Here is a 14,079-nt window from a genome sequence, read left to right as displayed (position 1 = left end):
AATTTCTAAACCCAGTCAAAAATCACTGTCAGTCATGTGTCACTTGTCATGTGTGACAATGATCTATATGGAAACAAAAAAGTCTCCCTCGCACCCAATTTTCAATTCCGCCTTCGAACAACGCGTTTCAAACTCAAGTACAGTGAGTTCTCAATTTGTCAATAATCATAGCAACTATGTGGTCGACGGTGCCACCCCCGACAAACAATATATAACTGAAGTGAAACTTGACATCCGTTATGAAAATGATTTTTGTATAGACTTTACAAAACCATCTGATTAATGATAAAGAAAATGTGTTTTGGGAAAATTGACATTACTCGAATAAAGAAAAAATTAGAAACAAGTCTCTCTGACCCCACCAGTACTTCTAGCGTTAAATATTCTCTAATATTTATTTGTGACGCTCAAATAGTTAACTTTTACACTGTAAACATGGTCTTTCGTGTCTAATACGTTCTTTAGCGACTAACAGAAAATCCTAAGTCAAGGTTATCGCAATGACTTTGACAAATAGTTTGTTGAAATATTTCATATCGTGAATACAGTGAATTCTCGATATATGTCAATAGCGCGGGTGTTGCCAGCGACAAGTATCGTCCAGGAGATATATCTAAGCCGTGTTATGTTTACACTCCTCGGCGTCCTAGGCCCCTCGCGGGGTACATCCCGCGGTAGTGGGGATAGTTCCGCGACGTTTATCATGCAGGCGTTGGCGACATATATAAAGAAATCACTGTAGCTTCCTGAATAGCCATTTCCCGTTCTGCGGGCGCCCATCAGATAGCCGGGGAAAACATGTGCTTCCCACGACGCAGTCGATTCTCATTGCAACAGGTAAATTGACCAAGTTGGACGGACAAAGCGAGTCTGGCGGTCAGGTGACCGGTTCCAAACAAACGGATTGAGAGAGAAACAGAGAGAGAGAGAGAAAGAGATCGCGTCGGTTGACCGGGTCCGGAGTTTTCGTGCCTTTATCCATCGGAAAGGATGCACACCGGCTAGAAAAGTGCGAGGCTCTATCCGTTCCGCGGTCGGCCGGACGGGCGGTTATGAGAAATATGAAATCTGGTTCTCACGGGCCGTGAATGGGTATACGGTGCGCGCGCGGCGTCTTTCTCTTTCCCCGTCGGATTCCCACTCGGCCGGGTTAGATCCTTCTCTCTATCGTCGCTCCACATGCGTATCGTGGGAGGATCTCTAGTCCCGGGGGTCCTTTGTGGCCGGGGCAGCGCAGGACATTGTCCATTGAGAAACGGCCAAACAGGTCCTAGAGAGTTTGACCTGTGTCCCGCGTCCCCCTTTTCAATCGCGGCACGGTTTCTTTCAAGGAAAACCCCTTTCCTGATTTTTTCATCAAAATAAATCATGTGGGTACAGTTAGAGGAGGGACGCGCCGGGTCCAGCTGGCGTGCCAGCCAGCGCGCTGCAGCGTCTACCAAATCCACATCGGGACATCCTGTCACGTCCCTGTCGACGTTCCACGACCGTGCGTGGCCTTTGCCAGCCGAGCGAGGCGAGGCGAGCCCGAGCCGAGTTTTCACCTTTCGTGGGAGTCGAAATCTTCGACTCCGGCGGCGGACGCCTGGGAACGTCGCGACGCGACGCGGCCGATCGCGGAAATCGAGGCGCCGCGCCGCTGTGAAACTGAAGTCAAGAACCCGAGGACGGTTAACGTTTTTCGTCGAGTTCGCGAATCGTACTTAGTGAAATTCAACCGGTGAATTATTATTTTTGTCGTCGAACCTTTCGGCGCGCACCTTTGTGTCGCAAAGGGCTTCGCGGAGCGGATCCAAGTCAGCTATTCTCGTTTCCGCGCGCGTAGCCAGAATTTTTCCGGCAACCGCGAAACGGCACGCGTCACTTGCCGTTGTTCCCGTTCCCGACAATGACCGGAAAACAAACGATGAGAACCCGCGATAACAACGGCCGCGCAGGATCGCCAACGGGGAACGCGGCGACGAAACACCATGGAGGCCTGTTTTATTGTCCGGCACGGGCACCATTCGATGCGTGTTTCGCCGTCTCTTTTTCTTCTCCCCTCTGGTCACCCACCCCCGTCGAAACATCCCGAAACCGTTCGCACTCCTCTGTCTTGCTCGCGCTCTTCTCCGGACGCGTTTTCTCTTTCGCCACGGCCGGCCTCGGTTAATTAGAAAGTTCCGTGGTAAAGAGAGGAAAGAGGGGGGAGGCAGGCGGAGGCGGAGGAGCAGGAGGAGGGGGGCCAGAGCTTCGTTGTTACATTATTCAAAACGTCCCCCCGCGAAACTCGCTGCTCGCTCGCCGCAAAACATCCGAATGCAAACTTTTGACAACGCGCGAACGCGCCAAGTGCCGAAGCATGTCACGCGAAATAATTAACGATCGCGCGAATTTTCTCGAGCGAGAATTAACGCGACCGTCCCGCCCCGGGCACACCCCGCCCGCCGCCGCCGCGCCGCCCCTGTTCAGCCATCCCCGCGACCGTTGTTCCGCCGAATTTCTGCCGGCGAAACTCGAGTTTCCGAAAACGTTACCCGGAACCGCGACCGGGCCCGCGAAAGGGCGCTTGTTCCAACTTCGAACTCGTCGGGCTCGTCGGCGAACTCGATCCGCGCCGACGGGATTTTTCGTTCATGCTTTTGCGAATCGTGCGCCTGATGCCGCCCCAGCGACTCGTAATTTCGGCGAAAATTAAACCGCGACAAAACAGTTTTTAATCGCGATGCGACTTCCGCGGCGAAGCAGTAAACCATCTGGGCCATTCATTCCTCGAGCACAGGGACCATATTGTTGAAATTCTGGTCAATTACTTTATCAATGATAATTTTAACACATCTACCAGCGATTACTCCATAATTTTTTCAAGTCTACCGGCCTATGGTTGAGGATTCTTAAATAGGTTCTTCAACAGCAACTGAAAGTTCAGGCATAAGTCAAAAACTGACTCTTACTAACGTAATCGACAGGGTGTTCAAGGATCTCGAGGGCGAAAGAGGGGTGGCGTTTTCAAGGTCATTTGAAGGACAACTTTATTTTTTCAAACGGAAAATCAAAAACTTCTCTTTAAATATTTCCGAAACTAGTGCGCGTATAAAAACTCTTTTTACGTACAGTAACATCCCATAATAAAAATTATAGGTTTCCATTTGAAAAAACAAAGGTGACCTTCGAATGACCATGAAAACGCCACCCAAATAAAAAACTGGTACTGACCCCTCGAAATCCTTGGACACGTGTTTTACACTCTTTTAATATCTTTCATACTTTCCGAGATATTCGGCTGGGAAGTTTTCAAATGAACACCCTGTATAGACCTAATCCATAGTGTATTCTATGGGTTTATGGCAAAAATGCATAGATGCAATTTAAAACAGTGGAAAGGTTAAAATGATTTTGTGAGTGGCAATCTATTATTCTCAGCTTGTTGAAATTTTTAAAATAAAAATAATTTCTTGTGGCTTCAGGCTCTTGCAATTATTTGTGAGCGGCAAGCTATTATTCTGAGCTTGTTGAAATTGTTAAAATAAAAATAATTTCTTCTGACCCGAGTCTCTTGCAACTGGCGCAGACAATTTTTATTTTAAATAAATAATTATTCTCGCTAATGACTATTTAAAAAGAAGCCAAATTCACAATTTTTCTTGACGTCACGCGTCGAAAAATAGGAAACACAACTATCTGCATATCATAGGTTTTCCATCCCTATTTTTAAAGGAACAAAAATCTTTTAAAGGAAAAAATAATTTTTCCGGGCAACAGATCCTGATTCGAATACTGAAATACAAATTTCCTATCGTTCTCCCTCCCCTTGCATTCACCCTGATCGGTCTTATGTGCTATACATCGGTGACCCCGTTTCCATTCGAGCGCCAGTACCCGTTAGGTCTGGTCTCGTGTTCTAAGGACTTCGTAGGAGCGTCCTTTAAAAGAGAAAACGATCAAAGATACGGAAGAAAAGCTTCCGTAAAATAGGCGGGTACAAGAGGAGCGTAGTCCTGGATCCGCATCGCGATCCACAAAACGGCTCTCCGGATTTTTTCTCGATCGCGAAGGGTCAACGTTTTTTTTTTCTCTCTACTCCATCAATCCTCCCTTAGGCGCATCGAGGCGCGCAACGTCCCCGATGCAGGTAAGGGTCGTCGCCGGAAAAAAACCATGTGCACGATCAACGCCATTTTGGATCCTTTGTGGGGTAGGTTCGTTCCGACCGGCCAGCGAACTCGTTCCTCCGGGGTTAAAAACTGTTCACCCCTGGAGGAAAGTCGAAAGGGCCGATGTGGTTTCCGGGCGCGGAGAAAGGGCGCAGGGAAAAAGGGCGAGAGAAAGATCCTGGAAAAAAGTGGGGGTTTCGTATAAAAATTGCCCCCACCACGGAAGAACGCGACGAGCCTGGTAGGTCCTTTCTTTCCTTTGATATCCTGTCGGGGCCCTTGGCCCTTGGCCGGCCCCGTGCGTGCCCCGATGCTCCAGTCAGCATCCGAGCATGGATGAATACAGATCTCGTCGTTGATGCTACCTCATATTCGTGTCTAACCGGGCGAATCTCGGAAATCGGCCAAAATCGTGTAGGATGATCGGTGCTCGGTGAACTTGGATCGTGTACGCTCGCGTTTACGTGATCGTGATCGAAATCGTCGACGATCGGTGCACGTTAAGGGCTCGATGGTCACCGTCGGATTCCAGCCACGCTCAATGGCGCCCGAAGGTAAACAACACGAACGGGAACACTATTGACTGCCGAATAATTCTCCGTGTTTTGAGAACCGTAGACCCGATTGGGAAATCGGCTGCGAACCTGCAGACGCGTTACGAAAGCTCGCGCGATCATTCTCCTTCGAGGTACGCGCAATTGCTATGGAGATCGTTGCAGGCAACCTAATTACCGATTCATGGCGGTTGATGGCTTCAACCCTTAGCGGTGGCGCACGGTTTTTTGGGCGGCGACAGTTTCGAGAGATATTCAAATTAATACTGTATATTAATGTGCTTCTGATGCACTGTATTATTGCATAAAGCGAGGACTATAGAATCTTTCTTTCAATAAGAATCTCGAAAAGAGTGATTAGATCGTGTTACTTCAGGTGGTGTGTTTGTTTAGGACTGAAAATGAGCCAATTTACTTAGATCAATGTCTGGATGTAAATCATAGCTGTGTTTCTGGTCAAAAGATTCACTGAAATAAACTCTTAGCTGCAAACCAAGGCTCTTCAAAAAATTTACTACAATAAGTTCTGTGCTAGAAATCGTAGCTGTTAGTGCCATTTTTATAATGACACTGAATCTGAGATTGTACTTATAATGTACATAGCCAGATTACCGTTTGTTAACAAGCTTCGTGGAGTTTCGATGACTCCAGTCTATTAGTCAGAGACTTTTATGAAGAATGAGTGAAGTCACTGTAGCTGTTAACACTTTACCTGCCAGTGATTATTCAATACTTTTCTAAAATGGATAGCTCACAACTAAGAATTTATTTCAGTAAATGTTCATCTTAGCATTGCTATCTAAAAAGAAGACTTCGGTAAATAAAATGTTAATACATCGATTCTAACCTGCAAATAGAATTTTTCTAAAGTCATGCAATTACGAAGAACGAATTTTATCGTTCTGTTACAAGAAGAAATTTGACAACGTTTTGCTAAATTGTTTAAATTGCCTTTTGCGGAAATTTTGCGGAGCGTTCGAAATGACGGCAAACGAGACGTTTTTCGGTTTTGAAACGATCGGCCGACGCGACGGGCCCCTATCGTCGCACAGTGGGCGAAAATGCCATTTTGGAGCTCTAAAATAATAACTTCTAAACCATTAGAGATAATTGAATGAAATTTAATAGATAAAACTAATCATAGTTTTAACCATCAATGGTCACCTAATCATGGTTTATCACAGTGTAGTCGTCGCTAGGTTCTGTTAGGTTCCGGCTAACATATGCATACTTAAAGTTCAAATTTAGGTGAAAAACTTGTGCTCACTTGAGAAAACTATAATCTTCAAAATGTAATAACAATTACTTGTTTTAACATCGTTTAAAATCCTGGAAGATGTAAGCTTTCGTATTGTCTAAACCCAACTCAGCTATTTCTAATAGTTTTCTTTTAAATTGCATTTGAATATTGAAAAAAATCATGTGAAAGGTGACAATTTCACGTTCTTAATTTGTTCCTCGAACTTTGCCGGCCTCCTGTGGGTCGTGGTGGGGGGATAGAACTTTTTCGGATTTGCTTCCTTTGGAATGTTCCTAAAACACATCCCTATCACTCACTTATTTAAAAACAAAAAAAAATTTTCCATTTTCGAGCGCCGAAATCGCGTTTTCGCCGTCGACGTCGAACGATGGTTCGATAGTTTTGTGACGTGTGCCAGGAATCTATCAGTTTCTTGATCCGTTTCTATATTTCGCGTGGTTCGTCGCTGCCACGTACGGGGCGCGTTAGATACCTCGCTCGGAGAAGGAAATTGCTGCGACCCAATACTAATGGATAATGGAATTATTGGTTACGGTCGGAGCCTCGCCCTGGGGATGATCGTAATTCAATTGCTTCGATGTGTCCTCTGGACGTTTTGACAGGACGGATGTCCTAACAAGGAAACCGCCTCGGGATATCCGTCAGTTTATCAGTGTTGGCCGCGTTTGTATCGCCGCGCCGGTGCGGCTGTGTTTTCGGGAAAAAATCATTCCGCGCCAGCGTTCCTGCCATCCGGGCGCATTTTGTAATTCGATGTTGCCTGATCTTTGATTTCCGATCATTTTCGCGGCCATTTTCTTTTGGAAACTGTTTCGCAAACAGTATTTGCATGGATCTCAAATCTGCAAATTATTATGCTATTGAATGATTTCAGCCAATTCTTTTATAAGGTGATTTATTTGAAACAATGATCTTGCATGATACTTTTGAAATCAGAATATTCTCCGGAGACATTTAACCCTTTGCACTCGGTGCTATTTTCATTCCGAAACTAGATTTTTCTTCCGTCTTAGAATATTTTCATTTTATTCATACGAAACTGATCCGATTATATAATATTTAAATGTTTAGTAATCTATTCAATACAAATTTTGTAACGTAACAAATATTTTGTAATATTTTTTGTAATTTTTTAAAAATAATGTCACAACAATTTCTAGTGGTGGTTCAGAATCACCACTCGAGTGCAAAGGGTTACGTTTAATACTTTCAATAATAAATTTACTGAAATTGGGACCGGAATTCCCAGTTTAATTTCCAGCAGAATATTTTCCAAACTGATACAAATGAGGGGTAATGAGAGCACTAAAGCAGAGTTTAATGAGAACTAAAATACAATAAGGTGAAGAATGTGTTTAGAAATTAATGCAAATGAAGCACATTCCACGCAGTACTCTACTGCGTTAACCCTTGACGGACCAATGCCGTGTATATTGCGGCAGAAATAAAATATAAATATGTATAAAATAAAATATAAATATTTTGCTTTCTGTACTTGACATAAAAATGTTGAGTCCACAGTTTCTCTTCGCATGAAAAATAGCTTCTATCTGGAGGGGAGTAAACTAGAAATATTTCCGGACCGTTAAGGGTTAATAAAATGGAGTTTGCTTGGAACTAGAATAACGGGAAGGGGTGGGGGTGTTTAGAAAAGGGTGCGAATAATCGCGAAGCGGACTGAATTCGGGATTGACGACTCGATGTGAAATCGATACCGAGTAATTGGCGTCCATCGTCAGATTCTCTGTTCCGGACGTTACGTCTTTCCCGGAGAGCGGAGGAAAGAAAATTAATGTGGAGAACTAATAAGCTCGGGACGTGTCCTTGAACGGTTCCCATACGTATCCGCCCCACTCGTAGATGGAAATTACGAAGTCTGTGGGAATAAGGGAGCCACGCGGGTACAGTGATCGAGGCATTACAGATGTATGGGCCAATTTGTAAGCAATCCAACTTACATTCGCGGAGCAATATTGTATTTTTATGTTATCTTTTCCCGGCTATTCGCGGCCTCCTATACGCGATACACTCTACTACCCCCCAACGTATCCCCGTGGCCACTCGGTTTCTGGTTTCTGCCAGATAAGGGAGGAATCGAATCAAAAACAAGGAAATTAAGGAGCTCTCCGGGAGACAGTGCAATTTTCCCGATCTCCCGGAAGCATTGTCGTATCTCGTTGCAGTTTACGTTTTAATCTGGCTACTAAAAACGCCATGATCGCGACGATGCTACTTAATTACAAAACGTTGGAGATTACCGTTCGAACTACGCTCGCCTAATGTGAGACGAGGGTGAAGCTGGCTGAGCTTTTACACATTTATTGACGTGGAGAATTTAAAAAAGGGTTCGAGACAATTCTTTACAGTTTAATTGACCATTGACTTTCGTTAGTTTCAATACACAATACATTATATAATAACTTGTGCATTTATGACAAAAATAGATAAGCACAATTTAAAGCAGTGGACACATTAAAAAGATTTAAATGCTCTAGCTTACCAAAATAATTAAAAGAAGAAAATTATTTCGCTCCGGTGTCTTGCGATCAATGCAAATATTTTTTATTTTGCATAAAGATCCGCAGTCTATATATATATACGATGAACGCACTTCTGACAAAAAGGCTTCTATAAAGTGCATGTTTTTGAAACAGGTTGAAGGAAAATAAATAAGTACATAGACAATTAGTACATAGAAATAGGTACATTCACATAGGTAAATAGAAAGTGATTACAGTTCCTTCCAAATCTTACAGAACAGCTTAGCATACTGGAATAATGAGAGCCATTAAAAATTTATTTCTAACAATTGAACTGTGGGGTTTGTGTTCTTGTATCAAACACAGAAGCTGAAAAATTAATCTAACGTCAATCTAGAACACAGTATAGCTATCTTTTAATATTATTCGTAACTGGACACAACCCTTAATATAGGGAACTATCTTTTAAAATTATTCATAACTGGACACAATCCCTAATATAGGGAACTATCTTTTAATATTATTCGTAACTGGACACAACACTTAACATAGGGAAATATATTGACATAAAAAGAAAATCAATTGTTTCGGTATAAAAATTAAATATAGTATCGTTGGTTGAAGAAATTCTTGCCCCCACCTGAACCTAACTCAAGCCAAGGGTTAACCACCCTCTCCAAGACTCAAATAAGAAACACCCACGCATTTTAACGAAGTCTGCGTCGTGCAAATGCATTTGACCTCGACCACTTCTGAAAGAAAATTAAACGGTGGCGAATCTCGGTAAAGTCTTATCATTAAGGAATTGTTTTGTAGCGAAAGGGTAGCTGGAAGGGGGGACCATCGGTGGGCAAAGCGTATCCACCCCCGCGCCAGGTATCTGCTAAATGCTTGATGGGGAGCAGAGCGTACCGGATTTTGCAACAAACGGGAACGTGCCGAGCAGGAAGCTGCTAAATGAATAAGCAGCCGACGACACCCGATTGGGGCGGCGAGAGTATATCTCCTTTCGACCGGTTTGCGGACAGGTTACAAGGAGGAGAGACACGGTTCGCTCGAGAGCACAAGGAGAGGAGAGGAGAGACACAAGCGCACACGCGTCCGCACACGAGAGGGAGATCGGCGAAGTGACGAGGAGACACGTGTCGGTCCCGGGGTCCTCCTTCGCTCACCTTCGAGGCCCCGCACGGGCCCCGAGGATCTCTAAAACCGGGGGTTGCTCCTCTCTCTCTCTCTCTCTATCTCTGTTTCCCTCTATCTCTCTCTCTCTCCTCTCGTACCCCGTCGCAGCGTCCCGTGCACTCAGATCCAACATCTGCCCCCGAAAAAACAAAAGCCCATTGTCGTTAACGACCGGTCGCGCGTCTCTTGTTTCTAACCGAGCGCTTTTGAATCGTAGGCGAATAACGGACCCGAACGTCCATTCAGAACCGGGTCGCTGTCTCGTTCTTTTTCCGTCCGCGGCCTCTACGATCGCCGTTTTTGCCCCCTCTCTTTCTCTCTTTCTCTCTCTCTCTCCTCGCCTCTTGGACTTTACTTTCCCCCCTTCGCATAAACTGCGACTACCCGAGTTCGTGTACCCTCTGTTTCGGAATTTCTTCTTCGCCGCTACTGTGCACGAACTTACGAGACACCTTGAAATTGTTGGGCTAACGGCTTCGTATTGCATCCAGGCACCCTGAAGAAGTTGCCATTTTCCATGCGAGAAACGAGAGAAACGTATTTCAATCACACACATTCCGAAATTAATCCTCTGTGCTCGTTTTCTCCCTTCTTTCGTCGCCTTCGAATTTTTGCACAGTGTGCCATTTTCGTACAAATACGAATAAAAATTTGTACCATTTTTGCCAGGATCTGTCCAACTTTGACGCTTCGTTTGCACGCCCAGTAGCTTCGAGAAATAAATAAAACTAATCTAATTTATTGAATCAATAAATTTCTCACTAAAATTCTCACCAAATTTTTGACAAACAATTCTGTCCCCCATAATTAATAAGACGATGAATTACGTGAAAAACTTGTCAAATGTACGTCAACGTTTGCAACAATGTGCAGCTTGCATCTTCAACGAGGACGTTTGATGAAACAAAAATCGTCCTTGATTTTTTCTACAATGTATGTACTGTGAAGTATGTACATATGTATGTATGAACTATGTACTGTGTAAATAACAGTAGGTTATTCGTGTCTGGTTCCCATCATAAAAATACTTCAACGGACACTTCTCCGGGTCGTGTTTAACAATTTTGTGCACCGTCGTAGTTTGTTGGCGCTGCGAAGCGTCCCTTTTCTCGCCGATTTTTCCAGATTCGATCTCGCGCTGCATCTCGATGGATCGATCTTTGGACGCAATTGTGTCCGAGGATTTATCTCGCTTCCTGTTGCACCCAGGTACGCGTCCTTCCGGTGACAGGCAGCCCGAGGTGCATAAAACGACGATGCTTATCTTGATTGCTTTTGGGAGATGTTGCTCCATAGAGCGTGCTTTTTTCAGTTATTATTGTGCCACTGGCGATCCGTATCTGTGACTAATAATGGGACACTGTGTGGGATTAGGCTAAAGGACGTGTACCTTCAATTTTCATAAAGGAATCTCTATTCAAATTTATTTTATTAAGGAAATTTTATTGATTTAGGAAATTCCGGTCTCGTGGTCTGAATTTTCTTTTTAGATTGCTTCCAAGAATTTTATTTTTATATTTATTTTTTTTCAATGGAGTGCGAAAGGTATTTCTTGCTGTAAAATTGAGTATCGGTGACTAATAATGGAACTCTGTGTGGGACTAGGCTAAAGGACGTGTACTTTCAATTTTCATAAAGGAATCTCTATCCAAATTTATTTTATTAAGGAAATTTTAGTGATTTAGGAAATTCCGGTCTCGTGGTCTGAATTTTCTTTTTAGATTGCTTCCAAGAATTTTATTTTTATATATACTTTTTCTCAATGGATTGCGAAAGGTATTTCTTGCTGTAAAATTGAGTATCGGTGACTAATAATGGTACTCTGTGTGGGTCTAGGCTAAAGGACGTGTACTTTCAATTTTCATAAAGGAATCTCTATCCAAATTTATTTTATTAAGGAAATTTTATTGATTTAGGAAATTCCTGTCTCGTGGTCTGAATTTTCTTTTGAGATTGCTTCAAAGAATTTTATTTTTATATATATCTTTTTCAATGGATTGCGAAAGATATTTGTTGCTGTAAAATCGAGTGCAAGATTACCACCTAGCGCGTCAAAATAATGGAGCACAGGCCGTCGACAATAGAGGTTTCTAAAATCGCTAATAAATTCCCTTACATTGTACATTTAAAGGGAACGGTAGCCACGCTCGCATTAATATTTCATATTGTTACCGTAATTGCCATCGCCATTCATAAAAACATTTTCCACGACCAATATGCAATTAATTAAACGTCGGAATACAATGCGACGCGTTTACGGGGGTTTCAAAACGCGGGCGGGAGGAAAATTGTGACTCGACGACCGGGATGAAGTAAAATCCGGGGTCCGCGGGACGAGCAGAAAATTTACAAGCGAACAGAGAGAGAGGAGATGTGCCAGAAAGATCGCGGATCCGTTCCCGAATATTTCCCAGCGATACCGGGTCGCCGTTTCATAATGAAATCACGGCTCGCGTATAAATCCGTACCCACGGACTCGATTCGCGACTCGACTCGCTCACCGGCCAAACAACAGAAAGGGAAATTCGGTTAGCTTTCGGAGGAAAGCGCCCGCGGCTGATATAGAGATCTAATTTCCTTCTACGCAAGTCTTATAATTCACCCCCGTCGCCGGCGAACAGGAGTGGGCGAAGGTCCCGGGGTCAGCCGCAGACGTAACAATTCACTTTTAAGTGTCCTCGAGCAGACCTTCTGCCGGAGATTCTTGCGGCTCTTCCGTGCCCCCCGTTCTCATACTTCGGCCCATTAACATAGAGATTGGCATGGTTTCATACATCGATCTTTCCCTCGACTCGAGCCACCGTCAAGATATCGAGACTCACCCCATCAAACAAGAGAACCGTTTATTGTCCTCCTCGTTTCGTCCGCTATCCCCGCCAGAAAATAATCGATAAAAATCATGAATATGCATATAGGACTTTCGTAGCATTTTTTATTCGATAATACTTGGCACGATGTGTAAATAAGCTTCACGAGGTTCTTGTCTTCTTTGGAATATTCTACCCCTGATGAGGTAAAGATAATTTCTTCGGATTGAGATTTCTTTAAATTTGTCTACAGAAGTTTATGTGGGATTTGAATTCTCAGTTAATATTGCGTACAATGAAGATGATAATAGAGATTGCTAAAGGATATTTCCTTGATTTTTGGGGATGATTGAACCCTGCTTAAAATCAGTAAAAAATTATCTCACTTTGTACCTTATAAAAAGGGCAAACATATTCCATTTTATATATAATATTTTTCATGTCAATGACGATTTTTATTTGCATTTGCTTTTATTGGCCAGAAAAACATTTTACACATAAAATACAATAATTATACACCCTTTTTGATTTATTTGCTCGAATAATTTTCACCATACAATTCATATGCATCCGAAAATTCTTGATTTCACTAGATCCACCTAATCTTTTAATCAGTCTTTTCACGCCATTTTGTAGTGCTTCGACAATTTAGAACATATTAGGTTAAATTTCTAAACGTTCCATGCGTCTCTGTTCTCTAATGAGAATTTTTATCAGGGATCGTTTGTATAGATGAATAATCTTGCCCTATGAATTTATTTTTCCTAGTGTTCGTTCCCGTCCATTAGACTGCGGATCTTTATGCAAAATAAGAAATGTTTGCATTGACTGCGAGACGCAGGAGCGAAATAAAAATGTATTTCTTGTTTTCATTATTTTATTAAGTTGAAACCAATACGCTGATATCCTTAAATCTCTTTAATACGTCCACTGCTTTAAATGACGGTTATCCATTCTTGTCATAAATGCATAAAATCCGCAGTCTACCGTCAATATTTGTTTTCCTGCGTCGATTAGGGCGTTCTGTGTGCTCTGTTCAATTTCGACGCGATTTTCCGTGGACAGTTTTCAGTTTGTGCGCGGACTCCGTTCGATTCTTTCGGGGCGGAGCTTGATTGACCAATGGCCAGGCGCGCAAACGCGGGTCCTCTTGACCGTGTAAGCACCGCCATATTTCACGCCGAATCAAAGAATTAGACCCCGGTGTGAATTGTGGAATATTGGATTATCGATTTATCCTGCATTTAATTGTTAATCTACCCCGCCCCGATTCTCATCTGTCATTATCGAATTTCTCACCTTATCCCGTAGGGGTTTATATTAATTATCTTCATGTAATTGCGTCTTGTATATTTCAACGCGGCCGGAAATCGTGGCATTTTATTCATTTCACAATATACCTGATTTATCTCTTAATGAACTACTCAAATTTGATATCTTAATTTTACCCAAGAAATGAAAATTTTACCCAACCCCTTAACAGTCTACCAAATGTTTATGTGTTCGTCAGAAAAATGTTGCCCCGTGATGAGTTGATGAAGATGGTCCATTCGATCCGGTAAAAAATCTTGCATGGAATATAAATTGTTAGTCCCTCGATGCTCACAGCAGACTTTGATTCCGGATAAATAGTTAACATTGAAAGATTGAAAGATTGAAGGC

At 43.0% G+C, this 14,079-nt stretch overlaps 1 protein-coding gene across 1 annotated transcript in view; it reads left to right on the top strand.

Moving 5' to 3' along the window:
* The window catches only part of Cph (BCL11 transcription factor chronophage), a 54,307-nt gene that overhangs the window by 19,396 nt on the left and 20,832 nt on the right, over positions 1–14,079 (top strand). The window lies entirely within an intron of this gene.

Source organism: Halictus rubicundus, chromosome 2 (assembly GCF_050948215.1).
Source record: "Halictus rubicundus isolate RS-2024b chromosome 2, iyHalRubi1_principal, whole genome shotgun sequence".
Taxonomy (NCBI): domain Eukaryota; kingdom Metazoa; phylum Arthropoda; class Insecta; order Hymenoptera; family Halictidae; genus Halictus; species Halictus rubicundus.
The sequence above is the reverse complement of the archived record's forward strand: the minus strand, read 5'-3'. Positions and strand labels throughout refer to the sequence as shown.